This window comes from Coturnix japonica, chromosome 2, assembly GCF_001577835.2.
Source record: "Coturnix japonica isolate 7356 chromosome 2, Coturnix japonica 2.1, whole genome shotgun sequence".
NCBI lineage: Eukaryota > Metazoa > Chordata > Aves > Galliformes > Phasianidae > Coturnix > Coturnix japonica.
This window is the reverse complement of record NC_029517.1, coordinates 73,091,397-73,115,308: the sequence shown is the minus strand read 5'-3', so window position 1 is coordinate 73,115,308 and position 23,912 is coordinate 73,091,397. Positions and strand designations below refer to the sequence as shown.

The 23,912-nt window shown below is 40.7% G+C and overlaps 1 protein-coding gene across 7 annotated transcripts in view; it reads right to left on the bottom strand.

Annotated features, from left to right (window-relative positions):
• Window positions 1-23,912, bottom strand: part of TNS3 (tensin 3) — a 180,556-nt gene that overhangs the window by 138,266 nt on the left and 18,378 nt on the right. For 2 of the 7 annotated variants that reach the window (XM_015854832.2, XM_015854828.2), the window contains exon 1: window positions 10,869-10,987. The exons of 4 other annotated variants lie outside the window; for them this stretch is intronic. The gene's annotated coding sequence lies outside the window, so the exon portion shown is untranslated. Of the gene's footprint in view, window positions 1-10,491; window positions 10,596-10,868; window positions 10,988-23,912 lie in introns of those variants that run through there. One more of the 7 variants, XM_015854833.2, reaches the window with a different exon arrangement.

Here is a 23,912-nt window from a genome sequence, read left to right as displayed (position 1 = left end):
GAAGAGGGTAAATTTATACTAGATATTAGGAAGAAATTCTTTAATGTGAGGTTAGTAAGACACTGGGACAGGTTGCCCAGTGAGGGTGTGGATGACCCCTCCCTGGAAGCATTCAAGGCCAGGGTGGATAGGGTCTTGAGCAACCTGGTCTAATGGGTGGTGTTCTTTCCTATTGCAGGGGGGTTAGAAATAGACAGTCTTAAAGGCCCCTTCCAACCCAAACCATTCTGTGATTCTATGATTCTAATACCACCAATTCTTACAATGGAGTACTGGCTAGATAAAGGAAGCAACACTACTCCCTAACTGAAAAGCGTACAATTTGGCAAATTGTCACTTAGAAAATGATGTGACTTCACCCACAAGCAAAATCAGTTGCTCCAACTCATGAAACAATACAAGTTACACCAGGCAACACTAACAGTGTCTAGGAACAGGCACTTCAATCACAAATTCCCCTGTCAGATCCATCTATGAGCTCTGAATTTCTCTTACTTCAATACCATTCATAAACTTGGCACTTACTCACAGAATCACAGAATTATCAAGGTTGGAAAAGACCTAGAAGATCATCTAGTCCAACCATCACCAATACTTCCAGGCTAAATCATATTCCTCAGCACCACATCCAAGAGTTTCTTGAACACTCCCATGGTCGGTGACTTCCCTGGGCAGTGCATTCCAATGCCTGACTACTCTTTCCGAAAAGTAATACTTCCTAATGTTCAATCTCCCCTGACGCAGCTTAAAACCATTCCCTCTAGTTCTAGCACTGATTACACGAGAGAAGAGGCCAACCCCCAGCTCACTACAACCCCCCTTCAGGAAGTTATAGAGAGCTATAAGGTCTCCCCTGAGCCTCCTCAGGCTGAACAATCCCAGCTCCCTCAGCTGCTCCTCATAAGGCCTGTGCTCCAGACCCCTCACCAGCTTTGTAGCCCTCCTCTGAACACATTCCAGGGCCTCGATGTCTTTCTTGCAGTGAGGGGCCCAAAACTGAACACAGTACTCAAGGTGTAGCCGCACCAATGCCGAGTACAGGGGGACAATTACCTCTCTGTTCCTGCTAGTAACACTGTTTTTGATGCAAGCCAGGATGCCGTTGGCCTTCAATTACTTATTAATAACTTCAAAACAATTATAAACATTAGAGTTAACCATACACAACAGAATAGAATGAACAATGAAACTTCCAACTGTTGTCAAGAACAGTATTTCATTTATTTGCACTAAGATGACAAAGTTTCTCAGAGATAGCAGATGGACATTAACTATTCAAGCAACACACTCATTACAGTTGGGGAATGCAGAAAAAAAACAACTCTGTGGCAATAGGAATTATATAATGCAGAACCACAGGACATATGAATATAAAATAATGCATGCAGTTAGTATACACAAAGAAAAGTTTCCCCAATAAAAAAGAAAGCAGAAGTACTGAGTTAACTGAAGCAATAATCCGGAATTTCTGGATCTTGGAAATACAAAAAGTTCCTGACCTCACTACAGAACTCTGGGTTAATATAAACAAATAACTTTTTTTTTTTTTTTCCCTCCTCAGTACAGCTGCACAGCAACTCTGAAATGCAGATACCTTGGGTTTTTTTTGGCAAGATGGGGACAACACAAAGCTAAGTAACTTTCAGAGGTAACATAAACTGTCCAGATATCAAAAACATATATAAGGTAACAAATGAGAAGCTTAACATACTGGTTAATAACCAAAGATGTAGTCAGGACTGGTTTCTAAAGTCACACCATTATCACTTTTTTTTTTACTTTTTTTTTTTCTTTTTTTTTGTGTGAACACCTTAGAATTATCCATTTGCAAATAAAGGAGTACAAAAAGCATCACGAAATACTTCACTATGTGATAAATATCAGGCAGCCAATTAACATTATTACTTAATTAACATACTTAAGAGCATCCTGTCTGATGTCGGACTCCATGTCTATATGCATGAAGTTCCTCTGACAGTGCCACACATCAAGTTTATTCAGTAAATCGACACTTTTCCCAATCACTAAACTTCTTTGTTCAACCACTGATCCAGTTACGCCAGAAGTTGATATATTTCAGCTACACCACACTGAAGTTACAGTGCATCATCATGGAAGACTACACTTTGTCTTTCAGCAACTTCACAAGAATTCAAAAAATTCTGAAAACAGTAAATCAGAAAGACTTACACTTAAACTCCCTAATCTATTAGTGCACACAGTAAATTCCACAGCAATGGTAAATGAGCAAAACCAATGCCAAATTTTACATCATTAAGAAATCATCAATAGAGCCAGCTCACTTTTTCCTGAGAGCTGTCAGGATTGTTAACGACTCCTATGAAAACCCTGTTTTGCTTTGCACATGTGCTTCATTTCTCTCACCACTTCAAGTATAACCAAGGGAAAAACTGCCTACTTGAACAGTATTAGTATTTTTAAAAGTTTCTCCCTTCTCTTCTTCATAAGTCTTCTGAGCACTTACTCACTAGGGAACAAATTCAAGCAACTGTAGCAGTACTCACAAGGGTAAGCCAAAGCAAACAGACAGAACAACTCAAAAATGTTAGTACAGGTAATGTTTTCTCTACAAGCAAACAGCAAGAGAAGCATCCATTACCTTGAAAGACCTGATGAAAGAAAGTTTTCCAGGCTCTCCAGGAAATGAACAAAATTCACAATAGTCAGAATGGAAGCTGAATGCACAGAATCACAGAATCGTAGGGGCTGGAAGGGACCTCCAGAGATCATCGAGTCCAACCCCCCTGCCAAAGCAGGCTCCCTACACCACATCACACAGGTAGGCGTCCAGGTGGGTCTTGAATATCTCCAGAGAAGGAGACTTCACCACCTCCCTGAGCAGCAGAAACATGATTCAAAGCTCAGAAGTATTATCAGGCTTCAGAGTTTATAAACAGCAGCCCCAATTTCTCACTGGCAAGGGCCTGACTTGAGATAAGGCTCAGTTCTCAGCTCTTCCAAAATTCTGGGCTTAACAGGTGTTGCCATTTCTGCCAGTCCAAGTTAAGAGAACCGTTAACAGTACTGCCCAACCTCCTTAAGCAGAACAGAGAAACAATATACTTCACTGGACTCATCCTGGCAGTCTTTTCCCTTCTTTCATAATAGCTGCAAGGCCTACCATCCTGCTGTAAGCACAAAATGCACAATTCCGTATGGTTCTGTAATAACAGAAATCTCTGTGCAAGTTACGCCTGAAAAACTGAAGTTGCTCTGCAAAAGGCAGGACCTCTAACTGCCTCCAAAAAGACACAAAGTGAATCCCAGAACTAAATATCATGCTCTGTGACTGCATATAAATTGAAATTTTAAGCTACATTACCAATGACAACATCTGAATGAGTCAGTGATGTGGGCTGCAACAGCAGTCTGCTTTGTTTGAATTTCAAACCTGTGTCCCAAACATTACTCACCACATTCTTTAAAAGCAAAATAAAGCTCAATCGAAATATACTAAATTAAAGAAAAGCCATTACTCGCATTTCATACCAGCTTAGCTTTATCATGATCGCTGATAAATAGAATACTTAAAACCTACATAAAAATCTTACTCCTCCAGGGAACAGTTTCACTATAAGCACATGTCTAAGGTTCTAACCAACTCCACTATTCAATTATACAGCTCTGATTAATTGAATTAGGAATGTCAAGATGCTTTTCCCCTCCCGAATGAGTAAAATCCATTGAAAAGCAATTCTCAACAAGGCTTCTGATTACTTACCAGTTACTTCTGGCAAGGTAGCTCCTTTATGATACAACTGTCGCCTGTTTTCTCACTATTATCTTAAGCTAGGCTACAAATCAATGTTTCACTCCTCATTTTCCCCGAAACTGCTGTTCTGTACTTGCAGATTCCATATGTCACAGCTGTCACACTTTCCCAATTAGTTTCCAAATTTTCTTTCTCTGTGAAAAACATTTTATCTCCTGCAGGCCACAGAGCTGGGCTATCTCATGAACTACCCTTTACCTGTCAGGAAGGGTGAGCTTACTGACACTAAATATTTCCCTAATATACAAAAAGAATGGCTATTATCTCCTCTGGAAAGAATGAACAGCTGTATTTCAAAATAAAGCGGTAAGCATAACCACAGGAAACAGCTGAGATCTTACAACTGCATAGAAATAAAAGGTCAAAATCCCATTTTTCTTCAAAGCACCTTTGCAGAGCAAAGAAAGGTATTCACAAAAAAAGAACACTGCTAGAGACAAAAAGATTTTGGCATGCTACTCTTCTTGCACTTCATGTGGGATGCAGTTCTGCCTGGTTTCTGGCATAGTTCCCTCTAGAGACTGACTGATTTTTCTAAAGAGAACTACAAGTCTCACGGTTTATTTCATCAAGTCTAAAAACAGAACCATTTTGCTACAGGAAAGCCACAGTTTGGAGAAAGCTCCACACTGAAAAAAAAAAAAAATCACCACAAATGAAGCGTATCCCATGAAGCAACAAAACAGTAACAGTAATGGATTAGTTTTCTCAACAAAATTTTTAAGCCTCAAAGGAAAGAACACCAGCAAAGAAAATTAAGATTCCAACTAGAATTAAATATATTTCTTCCTCTCTGCCATTACAAAGCACCTTGGAAAGCATATGCAATTCAGTGTGGATAGACGAAGCTTCACATAAGTTTCAAGTCTACACATGTAGTTATGCTTTTCTACAGCTCAGTCAAAGGAGTGGAGGGATGGTTCCAAAATACTTCAAGTTACCACAGAATGTAAGAAAGAAAGAACACAGTAAAGGAATGCTGGTATCCATTAAAATGTTACAGAACATGAACACTCCCCAAATAATGCAGAACAGCTGGATTAAAGCTGCAAGGGCACTTCCAAGCATCTGCTGAAACAAAACATCTGCAAGATCACAAAAAGCACAGAACTTCTTTGAAAATTACTACAGAACTTTATTGCCAGCTCTTTCCAGAGATATCTAAAGAAAGCATATGTGACAATATTTGCCGTCAAAGTTTACTTGTGGATGGAAGATACATTTCTAAAACAAATAGATGTATTGCTCACATCTGAAAAATATAGTTTTCCTTTCTACAAACTACAACCAAAGAGCAAGAGCAGCTAAAATAAATTATACATTTTACATGCTTATAATCTTAGTTAAAAAAAAAAGTAGTACTTCCAGAAACATTAACAAATTATTGACAATCTATTAACAAACAGAATAATGCCAATAGAGTTCACACAACATAGATTCATCTACAAACTTCTCAGTTAGAACACAGCCCCCCACTTAAAACCTACACCCTCACAATGGAGCTTAGTCTTACATACCCAAATCCCTTGAAATTGTAAATGGATATGCTAGATTTTCCAGAAGCTGCAGAAATAGGTTATGAATTCTCTTTTTTTTTCTTTTTTAATCTCCTAACTCAAATTCATTTTAACGACAAAAACTCTTAACAATTAAAACTGCTAATAGCAAATGGCTATGTTTCTAATGAGATTCCTCCTTCATTAAACTCTAACACTTTGCAACCAAAATCATGGCACCTAAAATTCAAAAAGAAATCAAAATAATCAACTAACTTGGTGAAAATACAGTGTCATTGATCTGGAAAATAATCAAACTGTCTTAGTTTCAGGTGGGACAGAATTAGTTTTTTCAGCACATCTGGTATGATGTTATGTTTTGGTTCTAGGAGAAAAACAATCTTGATAGCACACCAACATTTATACTTGCTGCCAAGCAATATTTTAGAGACTCAAGACCATTCACAGTAAAGGGCCCAAGGAGCTGGGAGAGAAACAAAAGTAGGACAGCCAACTTAAAGTGGCAAAAGGGATATTCCATATCATACCACATCAAGCTGGAAAAGTTCTAAGAGCCAGGTGCCCTCCCACCCCCTTCTTCTGCTGCTAGGGGGGCTAGCTTGCCATCAGTCGGGTGAGCGGCCAATGAGTTCTACTGTTTTTCCCCCTATTCCCTCCCCCATCCTACTGGGAAGAGAGGGAAAGAGCAAACAACTGTGTGGTGCTGAGCTTCCTGCCATGTTAAACCATAACACAAATACATTTAGATTGCTAACACTGTAGCAGTATAGAAAGGCTTAGATATTCAAGGTAAACAAACTCTGAACCAAATATTCAAGAAATTCTCCCAGTTGTACCAGCATACTGTACCTACAAAGACGTTCTTTGCTCTAACAGACTATTTTCAGGACACTGACTACTAGGGATAGCAGCTTGTTATAGGATGCTTCACCTAGTTTTGAAAGTTTATTTTAATTGAAATATAGATTGAAGTCATTACTGTTTGCTTTTTCATTGTATCCACTAGCACAGATCTCCCAGTGAACTCAGAAGAAAACCCAGATGCCCTCAGCTCTACTCTTGCTTGTTTCTAGGAAGATAGATTACTTGAAGATATTGTTACGACCTCTGTCTTTCAGAAAATCAATGCAGAATGATAGATTAAAACAGTTTTAAAAGCTCAGTCTAAAAGGACCTCCTGAAATGTAAGCTTAATAGAATAATGGTATTCAGAGTACAATCTTTGCCATTACCCAAAAATAAAAAAAAAAAAATTAGACACATACCCAAATGTATCAAACAAGCTCTTTCTGCTATCCCCAAAGTTTGAAGCATGTCACTTCAGCTTACAACTCTGTAGTTCTTTAACAGCATATCTTCTGACTCCAAGGCCACTTAACTTCCTCACTACTCACTAATACACAGCAAATCAATTTATCACCTTATGCTCCAGCAATTCGTTATCTCAGTTCTGGCAGCCACTCAGATCTGTACCCTTAGGATAATTAAATAGTAACATATGCTGGGGCAGTAGGGAAGGAAGAAAAGGTGAACCCCTTAGTCCCCGAGAAGCTAATCTAAGTTAATATTGTGTTAGTGGCACTACGGTGTGAAACGTAGACTACAGAAATTCTGCCTTAATATATCAAGCACTTAACTATAACCCTCACTGAGCTTACAAAGACCTGAATGTGAAGGTCCAGTTCTATTTTTAAATTACACAATATTACCAACTTTGAAAGCATAGTTGCACAGTAAAATACATTAATAGAACAAATAACCAAATACAGTAGGTCAAAAGGGAATAGGCGATGGGGGTCTCATAAAGTGCTTTACCATTGTCACCACAGACTCTCCCACACTGGTATAAAGATAATTTAATCTATGATCTTAACCCAACCTCCTTGCTTTCTCATTTAGCAAACACAGATAAAATGAATACAATGAAGTATACTCCTGTCATTACATGAGGCAGGGTAGTAGACTGCTCTATTCCCAGGTATAATATATCTTCCAGGTTGCTTTTCTAAAAGCCAGTTTTCATTCACATAGCAGGCCTAACTTTAGGAACACTGGCCTGCTAAAACTGACAATTCCAGGATACCTGCTTCCCCCCACCTCATACTCCACCCCTTGCTAAAATAATTTGCTGCCAAACACCTGCTAATACATGCATGAAAACCCCTGCCCTCATACAGGCCTGTGCCATAAGAAACAATTAAGCAATTTTCAAGGTCTGAACTGACATTCAGAAGAGAATACAGTCACCTGCACAGCTCCTCCTTTCAGCCACAGAGGTACTGAAGCCAAGAGAAACAAACAAGCAGGAAAAAGAAAAGAAGAAAGAAAAAAAACAGCTCATTGTTCCCAGCCTCTTCTGTCACACATATTTTCCTTCACATTCAGAGCCTGCATCAAGAGATTTTCCAAGATAAGGTTCTTTAGGAATAGCTCAGGTGTAGTTGTTATACAAACTCTGTCATTCAGACTTGGTAACTTCTGCATGCTTCAGTTCTGTAACTGAGTCCTTTGCACAGGAGGCCCATATACTAAGAGCAGATGACTTGCAAAGGTTCTTCCTTCCCTAGGCTTTCCTCCATTGATGTCAGTCAGGCTTGGCCTATCAACCCACCTTAGCAGAAAACAACATGCTTTGTTCCACAGTGTTATTTCACACAAGCAATCCATTTTAATTCTAACACTATCAACATGAGTTAAACAAGTTCTTAACGTACTTAACATCTGGACAAACGCTCCATTGTGAACTTCCCAACTCTACTTAATGACTCAAAATAAGCAATCATTAGACATGCATTACTTCAGATTGCACTTGATGGGTAAAAAGTGCAGCCAAAATCTGTACTTTTAGCAAATATAGTTGCAGAACATACATGGCCTTTTTCACAAAAGAAAAATATAACAAACAGCAACATGCAAACCATCTCAATAACTTTTAGATTTCTTCCAACCCCCCTCCAAGAAAGAATTAATGCTTCAGGTCTCTGAGAAGTTTTGGAAAGCTGATGCATAGGGCACATTCAGTATTCATTGCTATGACAAGAATTGCTCATTCTCAGGAGATAGTCAGTGAGGCTCAGGACCAGCATACAAATGAGTAACAACTTTATCATTGAAGTGGCAGCCAGAAAAACTTTACTAGAAATTCTCATTAGGAATAAAGCAGGACAGGGGGCCCTACATTTCAATGTCTAGCCAACCTTTTATTTCCTGCTGTACGTTTAGTGACTTCTAAGCTGACTTTCCTTGCATTGCAAATGATTCACCATGTTTGTTTTTCTTTCATTATGTCTGTTCTTCCATTTTAACACTGCTTGCTATTTTGGTTTCCATCTGCGGTTTGGAGACACACAAGTAATTATACTAATAATGTTTTACTCAAATAACCCTCACTGATGCAAAACAAAGTACTTCTTCATTCTCTACCAGTATGGCAATTTCAAGAAAAGTTGGACACAGAAGCGATGAAGAAAATCTTTATCAGCTTGTCAGATCCAAAAATAACACATTCTTACAGTATTCTGCACTATTCAGAATCACAGTGATACTGCATTTTCTTCTAGCCATAAAACTCGTGGTCAAAGGGAGACCATCTCTTAATACATTTAAGGATGCGCTCATAGCCAGCCTACAAACAGCACTACCAGAGAAACAGTCCCTATTTTTGTGCCCAGATAAATTTCCACATGATCAGGAAACAAAAGCAAGACAGAGAAGCTAATGCCTGCAGTAATTATACCCCCAAAGTATTGAAGTTATTTAGAAAAACCAAGTACAAACTGCAGACAGGTATTTTGGATCAAGTCAGAAAGTGGAAGAAAAAAGATGGAAAAAAAAAAAAAACAAAAAACAAACACTGACTAAACCATTTGTAGCTGCTGCCTGCTCTAAACAAATTGTTTCTCATGGCATACAATCATATATTAAAAAACTGAATGTTTTAATTTAATGCGTGGAACACTCTCAGCAATGCAGTACTAAGCCATTAGTACCTGTACCACCACCCAATTAAATGACTGATTAAGCCTTCCAACAAACATTAATTACAAGAAGTGATCAATTTAATTAGAATAAATTACAAAAAGTCTTCTGTCTACTTAAGATGAAAAGGCCACTATTTGCAGTACCTCAGAGGCTCTATTTTACAACTTCAAAGTCATCAAGAATCTCATTGGTTTCAGAAAAAGCCCCATTTGGTCATCTATACAATAAATTTAACTAACTTTCTGCAGCAGTTTCTTTTAAAAATCAGCCAACTTGAGACATCTGTATTCAGTCACAGTATTCAGCAATACCCAGAAGTTTCCAATCAAACCATCAGAAAAAAGCCAGACAAAGTCTCCGTCATACATGTATTGCCTGTATTAATTTCTTACTTAATAGAATGTAAACACTGTATTTGCAGATAATAATGTACGGTTTAGCATATTTTTTTTTAGCATATTATACAAAATGCTATAATCACAGGCCTGGGAATGTAAAACTTTGTTGTGGCACAATTCCTCACCACTCAGAATAAGACTATTTTGAAGATTATGACTCCAGTGTACGAACTATCCAAAGAGATTCCAAAACAAGGATCCCAAACATTGAAAAATTCCTCTTGATAGTTATAGAATCTGTACTTTCCCTTCTATAAAACAGCTGATAGTTTCAAGTATTGACAGAGAAACACTGCAAACAGCGACAAGTTTGCCATCGGGAGACGTTAGAACCAAAGACAAGCTACACCACTCAGCAGACACCAAAACATTCTGCTACAATCGCTTTATGACTGTTTCGACACAGATTCACAGATGACTACAACCCGTGAAACGCTAACCGAGAAATGAACCCTAAAAGGCTGCCACACAGATGTTTCACCCGCCCCCACAGTGGTCAAAATCACCTCCCCTACCCCCAGCAGCCTGTAGATTTCAGTAACTTTACAGGTGAGAGATACATGCCTTGCCGCTAAGCTACTCTGCGCTGAGACCCATCCCGGTTAACCAAACGCACGATCACCCTCACGGCTCTCCGGCGGTATGCGGCCGGGACACGACACGCCTCCGGGCCCACTTCCGCCATCCTGCCCTGCCCGCGGCGCCTCAGCGCCCGCTGCGGCTCATTACTACCTTTGCACTCTCCGCAACGGGAACCCTTGAACCCTCTTCCCCACAGGGCCGAGATTTCTAACACTCTCACCTGTCCCCGCCCAGTAACTCCTTCCCCTCGAGTCTCGCCTCCCGCCCGGTCCGCGCTACCAGAGACAAGCAGGCCCCAGGACAGGCCCCGGGAGGCGGCGGACTCGGTCGACTAGCGCCGCGGAGAATTTCCACCCCACCGTCACCCTCGGGGCAAAGACTCCCCTGTCCGGCACAGGAAACAGTTCCTCCCCCCCGTCCCCCCCCGTCCTCCCCCGAAGATACCACGGCCCACCGAGGCGGCGACGAGCCCCCCCCCGTGCTACTGAAAGCTCCGCACAGCGGCGAGCTCCTCCGCCCCGCCGGAACAATATGCCCCGCGCCGCCACAGCTGCGGAGCACACGAACGGCATTCTCAGCAACCACCCAAGTTTTTACCTCACTTCCCCGGCTCTGTAGCGGCCCCCGAGCCGGAGGGGGAAGCTGTACGGCAGAACTAATCCTCCTCCCCCTGCGCCGCACACACTTGTTTTTTATTTCCTACAGTCCCGCCCGCCGTGGAGAAACCTTTACCGCCTCGGTTAGGGCTGAGGAGGCGTGGAGAAGGCGCGTCGCGCTGCTCTCAGCCTGGGGGCGGGGGGGCGCGGAGTAGCCCCAGCACACGAGGCTCACCTGATGTTCCACTGTATACTACGAGAAATCTAGTTCCTTCCGCCTTACTATTTAGCGCGACCCCCTTTGGGGCCCCGGGACAGGCTGGACCCCGTCACCCAAGAGGTATGTAGTCTGGGGGCGGAGGGTCTTTGGGCCGATGTGAACGCTCCAACCCGGTAGCTTTGAGCTGAAGTGTAAGGCCTAGAGTTGCAGAAGTGAACATCAACCTTTATGATATTGTTCAGTCAGCCTTGGCTGCTACAGGAAAACAGTGAGCTTAGAGCTGTGGACAGCCACATGCAAAGTAGTACAGAGGTAAAGCAAAAAACACACAGGCTCTTGAGGGGTCTTCACCATCCTAAATGCTTCAGCTCAGCATCTCAGGTTCCAGGATGATCCTCCAAATCCCAGCTTAGCTGCTGTCTAATGCCACGGGTTCCTTATGTGCATGTTTATACAAGTACAGTTCTTAAAGCATTGACTTGTAAGCTGTTTAAACACACAAAAAAATACCGCTTTCTTGAGGTAGTTCAAGAAAGATGAACTCCAGGTTTTATGGTTTCCACCAACTGACACTGTCCTCTACTTGCTGGATCACAGCTTCTACCAGTTGCACAATCTTAGATGCCATACAAAACAGCTAAAGAGCAGAGTAGTTAGGAAATACAAGTTCTTTGCATTTAAAATAAATACATGAATATTCACAGAAGCAATGTGGAATTTGATTAATAGGACTGAGATGCCTATTACAGATTATGCTAATAGCAGACAAATGTGGCCTCACCTGAGGAGTGTGTGCACATCATTAGAGAGAAAAGATCTTATCATCTTTCCTTTATCTAGGACCCTGAGTAAACAAACAGTGACTATCTTGACATCTTGCTAGCTTATTTTCAGCAGCTAAAGATCCAGAATCAAATTCATGGGTGTGAATCCAAAGCAGGAACACACACTTTACTGAGAATTGAGCTTCAAAGCACAAATCTTAGTCTGTTCTTTGCAGAGCATTACATTGTGGCAATAGGCAAATAGAATATAGTATTTGGAAGGCAATGGTATTCAAATACAGGTATGTTATTTACTGAGAGACAGCAATATAACAAACAATAATCAAGCAAAAGATAAAGATAGGTCACAGATGCGCATACTTTCTAATTTGAATAAAGCTATGTGATATTGCATTGAAAGATCCAGGAATATTTAAAAGTCAGATATAATAAAAAGTCCTTGTTCAGAATCACATCTTAAACTACTTATTTTCTGCCAAGTGGGAACACATGCTACAAATCTCTTAAATCATCTCACTCTTCCTAAAACACACTTTCTCCTAACTAACCATGTGTGTCATCCTACACTACAGGTCACGAGAAAATACAGCACACATCTCTCTAAATAAAGCTAAGAAACTGAGAATTGAATCAGGCTCTTAATCAGCAGTGCATAAGTGCACACAATCAGTACCTTTAAAGCCTCACAAGGTTTTTAAAAAAGCACTTTTAAAGCCTCAGAATTTTTTTGTTTTTTTTTTTAAGTCCCACTTCATGAATTACTCCATCAAATCAGGCTACCCAAAAATTTCAGTGGTCATTAAAAAAAAAAAACCAAAAATTATTACCATCAGCTGCAGACTTTAAAGCAAAATTTTTAAAGCCTGAACTCCAAGAAGTACAAGAGCAGAAAGCAGAAATTCTTATATTTAATAAATAAATACATTTCTACTGTTATGTGATTTAGCACTCTGACAGATGACTATTAAATACTTGAACTTTGGAAACACTTCATGTATATGAGTATGTCTGCTTTCAGATGAACACGTTATTACAAATAAGTGGCAATAGCCAAAAGAAAAAAAAAAAATTGCTTTTGCATGCCACTTGGAACGCTATGTAAAAGTTCAGGAAGTTAAATATGTGGTTTTGCTGCTGCAGCGTTAGCTTAGCATAAATGCATGTTCTTTACATTTTATAACTCACAGCTTTGACAAATAGTATATTCTTGCATGTTTAAATCTCCACTTACCATTTCTGCATTCTGAATTCCTCTCTTCTACCCTTTGATAGTAATGGAGGAGAATACAGAAGGTGAGGGGAAATCTGTGTCTACATTTAAAGAGCTTTATACATGTATGACACTGCACAAAGATGTAGTCAGTGACTAAGTTAAACGTTCATCTCAGATGCACACTGTTCAATCAAGGAACCTACTGTGTGAAAGGAATTTCTAAACTCCTAATCAAAATAGGCTACTGTTGCACTTTAAGAACACCAAGAACATTCTTCTAAAGCAGGTCACTTAATACAAATCTGTAATCTGACTTCAGTGTTAGAAATCACAAAATAATCATTTATTTGGAGATTCTGTAATAGCTTTAAGCTATGTAACACAACAGTAGCATAAGAATTTACATTCCTTCATAAATGTCACCCTAGCAGTTCAGCATTCTGGCATGAACAACAACCTCTAAACCCCAATTTGTGCTACAGGCTCACTATTCTTTGTGAAAAACTTACTTTGCTGCAGTACAATTTTACTTTTCTTCAGTAAGATCTCTTTCTGTGGTAACAAATGCAGTAAACTTTTACCTTTCAGCTAGAGTATTTTAGAATGGAAAGCTGTAAAATAAATACAGGGAGAAAAGTACTTTATAGAAATAATATAAAAATCCATCCAGATAGAGAATATTTCATGACTTTTTAAAATCCAACATAAAGCAAAGCAGTCAGTTCCCTCAGGAGAACAGAAAATTTGCGGTTTCTGGATTGTTCTGCAACTAGAAAACTATGTAAAAGATAGACAGTACCTCAGCATACTGCCAAAATTTGCACTAGTTTCTTACATAAGCAGTTTACCGAGTTTTCTTTCAGGGATACTTCTGTATGCATCTGCAAGTCAGGCAATTCCTGGAATTCTGTTTGGAAGAAGATTGCTAGGAAGCTACCTGGCTCAAATGTTAGCTTAATCTTAAAAGATAGAAATAATTTCAAATTTAGTCAGGAATTCAGGTCACAAAATTATTTCCATGACCAAACAGTTAAAAAAATAAAAATAAAAAAAAAATTAACAGTGCTGAAGTTTTCAATTGCAACATGAAAAAAAAAAAAGTTCAACAGTAAACAGGCTTTACAGTTTTCTTTCATATTTAATAAAACAAATCCTTACAGCTACAATGCTGTACAAGTCATATTCATCTCATTTGGTTCATGCTTACAGAACTATCCCTGAACATGTCAACTCTGGGCCCTAAGTTTCAGTTTCACATTTTTGTAAGCCACCGCACTGACTGGCCACATCTAACCCCATAATAAACATTCTAGGAATCAACCCACAGGACCTGTTTTCCATCACCAACTTCCTGGTATGAAACACAATGTTTGTGGTAGTCAAAAAGATAATGTAAAATCTAACAACTGATCAAACACACTGGTGGTGTATTGCAGGTGCAGCAATATGAAATAACAATCTACAGTAACCTTCAGAAACATTCAATTGATTTTTGCAGTCTATCTGCTTGCAAGGCAGAAGTAAGGGCACATCTGCTTTGCTCACTAGAATTTAATATAGGCATGCCAGGAGTACAAAATTTTTAAGGCTGGTTCATTTTATATGCTACAGTGAGTAGCATATATGCAATTATTCTTGTCATCCAGTACTTAATGACCTGTGATATGGTCCCGGTACTTAGCAGTATCTCATAAACTTTTTGCTATGCTTGAGTTTCCTAAAACTGCTCCTCTTTTTCATTTTTCTTGTAAGAAACAAAAAAGCATTAGGATGAAACTACAGTAAAAAATACTACATTTTGCAAGTTTAAAAGTGAAGGCACTAATGCATTGCATGACAGATATTGTGTGTAACCTATGCAAGCTACTACATCCCAGAAAAACGTTCAAGATCAAGAAGACACTTTCAACTCAAACCTGGTGGTAGTGAGTGAGGTAAGCCAAGCTGTACTTAACACAATTGTAAGAAAAAAAAAATCTAAATGAAAAATAATACAGTTGCTGTTCCTATAACTCAGTTTCTCTCAGGAGACCTCATCAGAAGTTCTGCACACAGGGATCAGTTGCACAGTCCTTCAAAACTTATGATGGGAGGCAACGAAGAATCAAATTTCATGCATCATACGCTGAGTGTGATGAGAATGGAAATTTAGCATAGAACATACAAACCTTGTTGCAAGTGGCTACAAAAGGCTCAAGAAGACAGAGAAAGAAAATGCCTTCACATGGCTTATTAAGCTTCAGTGCATTACTCCTTGTGTACTTCTGGCACTGATGACTGCCTTTTCTATGGCAGCTGCCAAATGATGTATTCCTCTTCTACTACCTCTTCCCTCTACACAGGAAAACAGGACCTACCCCAGAAAAACATGCAGGGGACTTTTTATTGGGAATCACCCACATAGTCTGTGGCTATATACTCTAACCCCTGACTGTTCACTTAGTCCAGTGATTACACACCACCCAGTGCATGCACAAGGGCTGCTCTGAAAGTAATACCTCCTATTTTATTACATTAGCTGATAGCATCTGTAGTGGAAATGCTAAGTCACAGCTTGAAACAGTGATTGAGCACCTGGTAGGAAGGCAGGGCAAACCCAGGGCAGTTCAGGTGCATGCAATGTACCTGAGTGACTGGAAGGCATAGAGCTAGGATCCGTCCCTTGTCAGGACTAATTTAAGGGTTGGCAGTGGAAGCAAAGATGTCTCTATGGATTCTTACCTGCTTGAGGTGTTATGAAAGTAAGTAGCTTCTTTCCCCCATTTATTTATTTAATTTGTGCTTGCTGCTGTTGTGTTTGAGCAAATTCTTGCTTACTGCAGCCTGGGTTCTTGCTGATCTGCAGTTATTGTTGTGTTTTCTATTATGTTACGGTATCAGAGGTGGATGTTAGTGGTTGAACCTTCTCAACAATGTTATGTTAAACTTGGTTGCCAGATGGCTGCAGAAGGGTAGTCCAACAAAATGGCATCTGAAATGGAAGTACATAATGTGTCACTGAATTCCTTCCACATGGAAAAAAATTGCATCGGTCCAATATTCATCAACATCAGCTGAATGCTTATGGAGACCAAACAGTAAATGTTAGCACAGGGAAGTACAGAGTTTGAGGAATGACTCCATAATAGCAGCTGAGGAGCAGCTACGCTGGTGCAGCCTTGTACGAGTGCAGCATGCATGGGACTTCTCTCTTCTGCTGCTCTGGAGGTTTTGTGGATGATAGCAAACAGCTGGCAACTCTGCAGTGGGAGACCAGGTATTTGAAAGGAGGCTGTGAAAGAACACAGCTTCCACAGCCTGTTTGCTGAGGATGGCAGCTGTTAGCTCACCCTAGCAAGATGCAGGCTGCGCCAATAAACACCATACCTTAAACACCATACCTGACTCTAAATGCCCCAATTGCTTGGACACATTTGACAATGCTGTGTATCTAGATTCTTGCTGCCATGTGTTCTGCTTCTGTTGTATCCAAGAGTGGTCAAAATTCAAAACAGATTGCCCAGTCTGCCAGCAGCCCTACTTTACTCTTTGTTGTATGGACCATGCTGAAGATGATACATCTGGGCCTTCAGAAAACAGATTATTTTTATTTTTTTTTAATCAACTCTGATCAGAGCACCATCAGTTTTGTTGAAAGCCCTGTTGACTCGGAGGCATGGGAACAGTATGTTAACTATGGCTGCTCTGCACCATTGCACAATGAAGGAAACAACTCAGCCTCAACAGTTCCTGCAGGCTTTTCAGATGAGGGGAATCCTCAAGAGCTAGAGCAGGCTTTATCTGAGTATAGTGTTGATCTGTTACCCCAGTGTGATGAAACTTCAGGTCCTTTGTATTCCCATTCAGAATTGCATGGTGCAACCACAATTTCTTTTTTGGAGTTTATTATGGGTGAAAATCCATAGTTAATGTTGGTGACTATGTTGAAAAGTAATGTTCTGTAGCTGGGAATTTGCTCTGTTGAAGTGTTGTTGTATATGTCTTGTAGTTTCGACAAAATAAATAGAAGATGTTACCTTCAGAGTGACCTACCTATGTTCTTAGCAGCCTGTATCCAAGCAACTGACCTCCTCAGAGTTTCCCAACTAACCTCTTGAAGATCTTTTTAGTGCTTCACAGCACTTCTCACTAGTGCTGTGTAGTTAATACAACCTTTTGTACTCTTACTTTGGCAAGTGATTCTGTGCTTTGTCCATGACAAACCATTTTGCTGGGTGTCTGGGGGTTTTTTGAGCTAACAGCTCTGAGTTAAAATCCACTTTATGTGTTATGTGCATCTAAACAACATTACTATATGCATATAGTACAGCAAGACTTGAGTAAGATCAAGCAGCACTTCAGTGTCCTGGGGGCACAAGTGAACTGAATGAGGACCCAGGTAGTCTTCTTCTGTCTTGACAGATAGAGACAGGCATGTGAGCAGAAACTGATACAACATGCAGATTAACACCTGCATAAACACCTGATTACGTGGCTGGTGTCACTGACAGGTTTTGGCTGCCAAGGTCATGGAAGGTACTTCAGTGAATACAAATTACTGGGGTAAGATGGTATCCACATATGAAGGAAAGGAAGGAAAATCTTTGCTTGCAGGTTGACTGATTTGGTATATTGTGATTTAAATTAATAAACCAGGGTGGTGAGGCCCTGAATCATGGCAGTCATATTCATAAGCAACAGGGTGGAAGAGAGACTAGTGAGGATTATTGCCAAACTTATTTAAGATGTTCCCTCAAAGATGAGGTAGTCAAAGGGCAAAATGAAGCATTTCTTCTATACAAATGCATGGAGCATGAATAACAAACACAAGGAACTGGTAGTCGCTACCTGGGAAACTGTAATTTGTTTCCTAATGTGGAAGCATAGCAGGGTAAGATAACATGACTGGACTGCTACAGTTTAATGGCTATAAACTGTTCAGAGGGGACAGGTAAGGAAGGGCATGTGGCAGAGTTGCCCTGATGCAACTTGTGAAGTCCCTTAGTGGACAGCCTTCCAATTTGTTTTGATAATGGGAAGAGTCTGTGTCTTTGTATTGAATAGATAAATGAGGCTCTGCCAGTCTTTGTACTTGAATAAATGAATTTCCACACACCTCTGTATGGAATGTGTATGTACCTCTGGGAAGACCTCTGAATGCATATAAACTGAAGACCTTTTTGTGCAAGGTATGTGTGATGAGAGGAGAGTATCCCCCATGCATCCAGGGCTGATATTAGAGAATGCCTACTTTCTAACACTCCAACTTGAGTCTTAGGGAGTTTCTCAATCTACTGTTTTATGGTAACAGTTTGTCAGCCCAGATAGGACAGAGCTCTTGAGCATCAATGGTTCATAGGATCCCAGAAGCTCAGCTGGCACTGAGGTATTCTTGGGAGGACCTTTATCCCTGGACTGAGGAGTCCAGGAGTAAAGACCTCTGATTAGCGAGTTTCAACGTGTTTCTTTTTTGTTTGTTTCTTGTTTTGGTTGCCCAAGGTGGTTAGCAGCTCCTTGTATTTTGGTTGCCTATCTGTCAGGCATAATGAAAGTTGTTCAGGGTAGGGCTAAGAGGCCTGAGTAAGGGATTAAATCCCCAAAATTGGAATAAGACATCACTGGGGTAATTGTCATCAAATACACTTGATTGTTGGTTTGTGCTGTTATTATGTGCTGATTGTTTTTGTTACAGTACAAAGAATTTGCCCACATGCATTGTAAAAATAAGCACTGAATCATCTAGGGGTAAGGGAATTTTGAAAATGTCACCTTTGGGATATGTTCTGAGTTACTGGAAAAAAAATAACTGGATCTCTGTGTGGGGTTGTGCAGAAACATTAAGTACTGCAATCAATGGGACTATGGGAACAAAGCTGGTGGCAGAGAGGAGCTGGTGTAAGCTTGTGCTACAAGCCCCTCTGAGGCAGGCAGTTGGAAATAATGATGTGGTTGTAGTTAAGGTACCCATTTCAAGTAAAGATTTAAACAATCGGAAAACTCACTGTCATCTATCTATATAGATGATCCTGAACCAGTAGCTAATGGCTTTGAAATGATGATTAAAACTCAAGGACTGGCTTGAAAAGATACAGAAGTTATTATGCAGGTGTTATTTGATAGTACAGAAAAATTACAGAATCATAGAATCACAAGGTTGGAAAGGACCTACAAGGTCATCTAGTCTATCTATCTTCCCATTACTGTTGCTACAGCAAACCACTAAAACATATCTTGGAGCTCCCCATTCAAACAGCTCTTGAACACTGCCAGGGACAGTGATTCCATCACCTCCCCGGGCAGCCATTCCAGTGCCTGACCACACTCTGAGAAAAAAAGTTCCTTCTTATGTCCAATCTAAACCTCTTCTGGTACAACCTGCAACCATTTCCTCAGGTTCTGTTTGTTGCTTGGGACAAGAGGCCAAGCCCCTCGTCATCACAACCTCTCTTCAGGAAGTTGTAGAGTTCAGTGAGCCCTTCCCTGAGCCTCCTCTTCTCCAGGCTAAACAATCCCAGCTCCCTGAATCATTCCTTGTAAGACTTGTGCTCCAGACCCCTCACAAGTTTCATTGCCCTTCTCTGGACACGTTCCAGGGCCTCAATGTCTTTCTTGTAGTGAGGAGCCCAAAACTGAACACAGTACTCAAGATGCAGCCTCACCAGAGCTGAGTACAGGGGGATGATTACCTCTGTTCCTGCTGGCCACACTATTTCTTATACAGACCAGGATGCTGTTGGCCTTCGTAGCTGCACTGCTGGCTCATGTTTGGCTGAGCATTGACCAACACCGTCAGGTCCCTTTCCTCTTCACAGTCATCCAGCCACTCAGCCCCAAGCCTATAGTGCTGCATGGGGTTATTGTGGCCAAAGTGTGGGACCCAGCACAAATAAATACAATAAATGGTTCACAAGGACCCAAGTGATGGCCTCAGGTAGCAGTGGTGCTTTGTATAAGTTTTTCTTTCTTTTTTGCTTGGGATATAATGCTGGCAAGGACTAGAGGGGCCTAAATCCCAGAATGGATTTAGTCTTAAGATGGAGCATTCATCTGCTTCACACCAGTTCTGAGTTGGCTACAAGGTGCTGGCTGAAGCAAGAGCTGCATGCAATTCTCTGCAACCCAGAATCTCCCTGAACTGGCCCCCATCACCTTGCATGACCTGTGGAGAGGTGCTCAGGGTAAGCATGGAGCTGAAATCCCTTCTGGGAGAGAAAACAACATGCTAATTGTAGAGAGGAGGGACGTTCGAAGTGATAATGTTCCTATCTGCTGAGATCTAAGAAACTTCCTGTTCCCTGTTGACTGTGGGAGCTAGGAATTGAAGGGGACTGGAGGTATTTTCCCCAGCAAGAACCTCTGGTTATAATTAAGCTGAGGAAAGATGAAACTGAAATAGAATGTTTTGTTGACACAGGAACTACTTAGTGTTAAATGCAAAAAAACTATGGCTATAATATTGTGAGAGTTGTTGATGGAACAAACAGGTCAGAAGCCAGACCACTCTTTAAGCCTTTGAAATTTTAAATGGGGAAAGAATGAGTGACACATCAGTTCTTGTATTTACCAGGAGCACCAAAGCCTTTAATTGGTTGAGAGTTGCTAGAAAAATTAGAGATGGAAATAAAATTTAAAGATGGGGAGGTAGAAGTATTGATACCCAAATCTAAATTTGTCCAGGCTGGAGTGTTATCGCTACAGGAAGCCAAGCCAATAGAGAAAGGAATTTCACTTGAAGGTGAAGCTGCAGCGGTACCTTTGGTGTGGGCAGGGGAGATGCTGGAAGGTCAAATAGAACTGCGCCAGTAAGAAAAGATAAGCTAGCATCCATTCCACCCAGGAGACTTGGGTGTATGTCATATCTTGGACATCCAACCCACTGCAAGGAAAGTGGAAAGGACCCTTCCAAGTCCTACTGACCACCCACTGCAGTGAAAAAGAGCCTGGTTTCATTATTCTCAGATTAAGAGGGTACCTTCTGTGTGGAGAACAGAACAGGCTACCTTGATGTTGAAAATTAAGATAAATAAGCAAGCTTGATATATCAAGTAACTCTGCTGGTAGGAATTTGCTTTGTAGGCTGTGAAGGATGGAAAAGCAATGTACATTTACAAATGGCAGGGAGCAAAGGTAACTAATTCCTCTGTTGGATATGTACTCAGTTACCAAGGAGCAGGCAGATACAGTATCAACAATCTGGCATGTGTTGATATGGAACACAAAAATGAATTCAGCACTATGAATGCACAGCAGTTTCCATTGTTTATGACCTCACGGGGTGACAACTGAACAAACAGCACATGCCTTGAGCTAAATTTACCTGGCAGATCCAAGTGTAGGACAAAATGAGTTATTCTATACCTTCATTTTGCAATTTCACACAGGGTCTAACCAAACAAGACACCAAAAATATAAGAGGCACTTATAGACACCAGGTGCTTCCTTATAGTTATGTTTTCTAAGCATAACATGCTGGCTCTGTAACATGTACAACCAATGACTCTTCCCCAAGGAACCTACATCTTTGTCCAGTGACTTCTATTGCCTGGCACCTTTTTAATGATCCTGCATGCATCTCAGCTTAAGGAATTTGCCTCAGCTTTCATTATGTCAGCTGTACAAAAGCATTAATGATTTGACTAGTTCAACTAACACTCTGTCAGTTTGTAGAGCTAGTAGTTACTCTCCTAATGGAACGTGATGTCTACTTTCTAGTTCACAATGACATAATTCAAAGAGCTCTGAAAGAGTGGAACCTAACCTATAAATGGACATTATGAAAGGGAGATAGAATGATAGAGGTCTTTTCCAACCTTAATAATTCTAAGGTCATCGTGACAGTTGGACAAACCATCACCACTGTGCCTGCTAATCCACATCCCTAAGTGCCATATCTACCCCTTTCTTGAAAGCCTTCAGTGACTCTGATTCTACCTCTTCCCTGATCAGCCTATGCCAATGTTTAACCACTCTTTCAGAGAATATTTTTTTTTTTTTTTTAATAAAATATATGGCCTGAAACTCTCCTGACACAAATTTAATGCCAAATCTTCTTCTCATATTACTAATTACCAGAGAGAAGAGATCTATCCCCACCACATTACATCCTCCTTTCAGGTAGTTGTACTGAGCAATAAGGTCTCTCTTGAACCTTCTCTTCTCCTGACTCAAACCCTAATCCCAGCCGTTCCTCATAAGACTTGTGTTCCAGACCCTTCACTAGCTTGTTGCCTTTTAGAAATGTGCTATGGCTTCAGCATCTCTCTTGTAGTGAGGGTTCCAAAACTAATGCAGTACTCAAGGTATGGCCTCACCTGTGCCAAATACGGAAGGATGATCACCTCCCTAGTCCTGCTGACTGCACTATTTCAGAATGTCATTGGCCTTCTTGGCCACTTGGGCACATTGCTGGCTCTTACTCAGCCATGTGTAAACTAATAACTCCAGGTCCTTTTCTTCTGTGCAGCTTCCCAGTCACACAAGCCTGTAGTGATGCATGGGGTTGTTGTGACCTAAATACAGTCAGATCTATTTAAATAGTGTTTTCCTGTGAGCTTGCAGATGTCTGCTTCCAGGGTGCAAGCACCAAATTCTATTTGAAAATCCTTTATCCTTTTTTCATTTGCTGCATGCTCCAGTGTTTATAGATAAAAACAGCCTTTTCTTCCCCATTTTTAATCATATGGGGAGAGGAGGAGACACCAATATCAATTTTGGGAAGGGAATATGTTGCAAGACATACCAAAACTACTAGACTTGAAACAGGAGGAAGAAAAACTTTTAACATAGCAGCAACTATAAAACACAAGGGATCACACTACCTACTTGTGCAATACCAAATCTCAGTATAGTATGTGCCAAGACAAATGTAGAAGACAAAAGAAAGGGGGGAAAAAAAGAAAAATTACTAGATGTCTTTACTGTGGGGATGGATAATGTTTTCAAAGTTTCAGTACATTTTTGCTGCTCAGATTGTCCTATTGTCAAACTCGGGGCAAAAAAAGAAAAACTTTACAATTCGGTATTCACAGTAGAAAGGTCTGGAAAGTTGCTTTCTGCAGACAATTAATTTATGTCAGTCTTGCTCAAGCAGAAATAAAGGTACTACAAAGTGTCCTGAAGCACTGGCATGAGCTCTTTCCAGATCCTTCCAAGAACCTAGGAAAGCTGTTATCTTTGTAGGCTGAGCTTGGGAACCATCCATTTCTGCTACCCAATCCTCTTAATTATTACACTAAAATAACTATCTAGCATGAATTTGTTTTATGTTGGCCTGAAGAGGGTTTTTTAGACAGAACAGCCATTTAAACAACAGCGACTTAGGAATGGGGACATTTCTTGGAGGAATTCCCAATTGACCCAGTCATGCTGCTTCAATCTTACAATATTATAGTGTGCAGCAAGACAAACTTCTGACATTAACTCTTCTTTCCATCTGACAGAACCTTTACCTTATTTCCTTTCTGTTACCATCTGTCACGGAGTTCTCTCTAGAGCTCACTCCGGGACAGTGGGCACAACCCGGGGCAGCAGGAACAAAAGCCCCCCCCCGCTTTTTTTTTTTTTCTCTAGCGGCAATGCGGCGCGGCCCGGCCACGTGCGTTTAGGGAGACGGGGAAGGGAAGGGAAGGGAGATTGCGATTAGGTCTAACAAAAAAATGAGGGAGGAAAAAGGTGATCTGAGAACGAATGGCAGTTTAATAACCTAATAACACTAAACAACAACAAGAGAGTTCAACAAAGAGAGTACCAAGTCCCAAATCTCACCCGATGGAGCTGTGGAAGGCAGGAAGCCTGACCACGTTGTCTCCTCGCAGGGAGCCGGTCCAGCAACGCCGTCCCCTTCCTCAC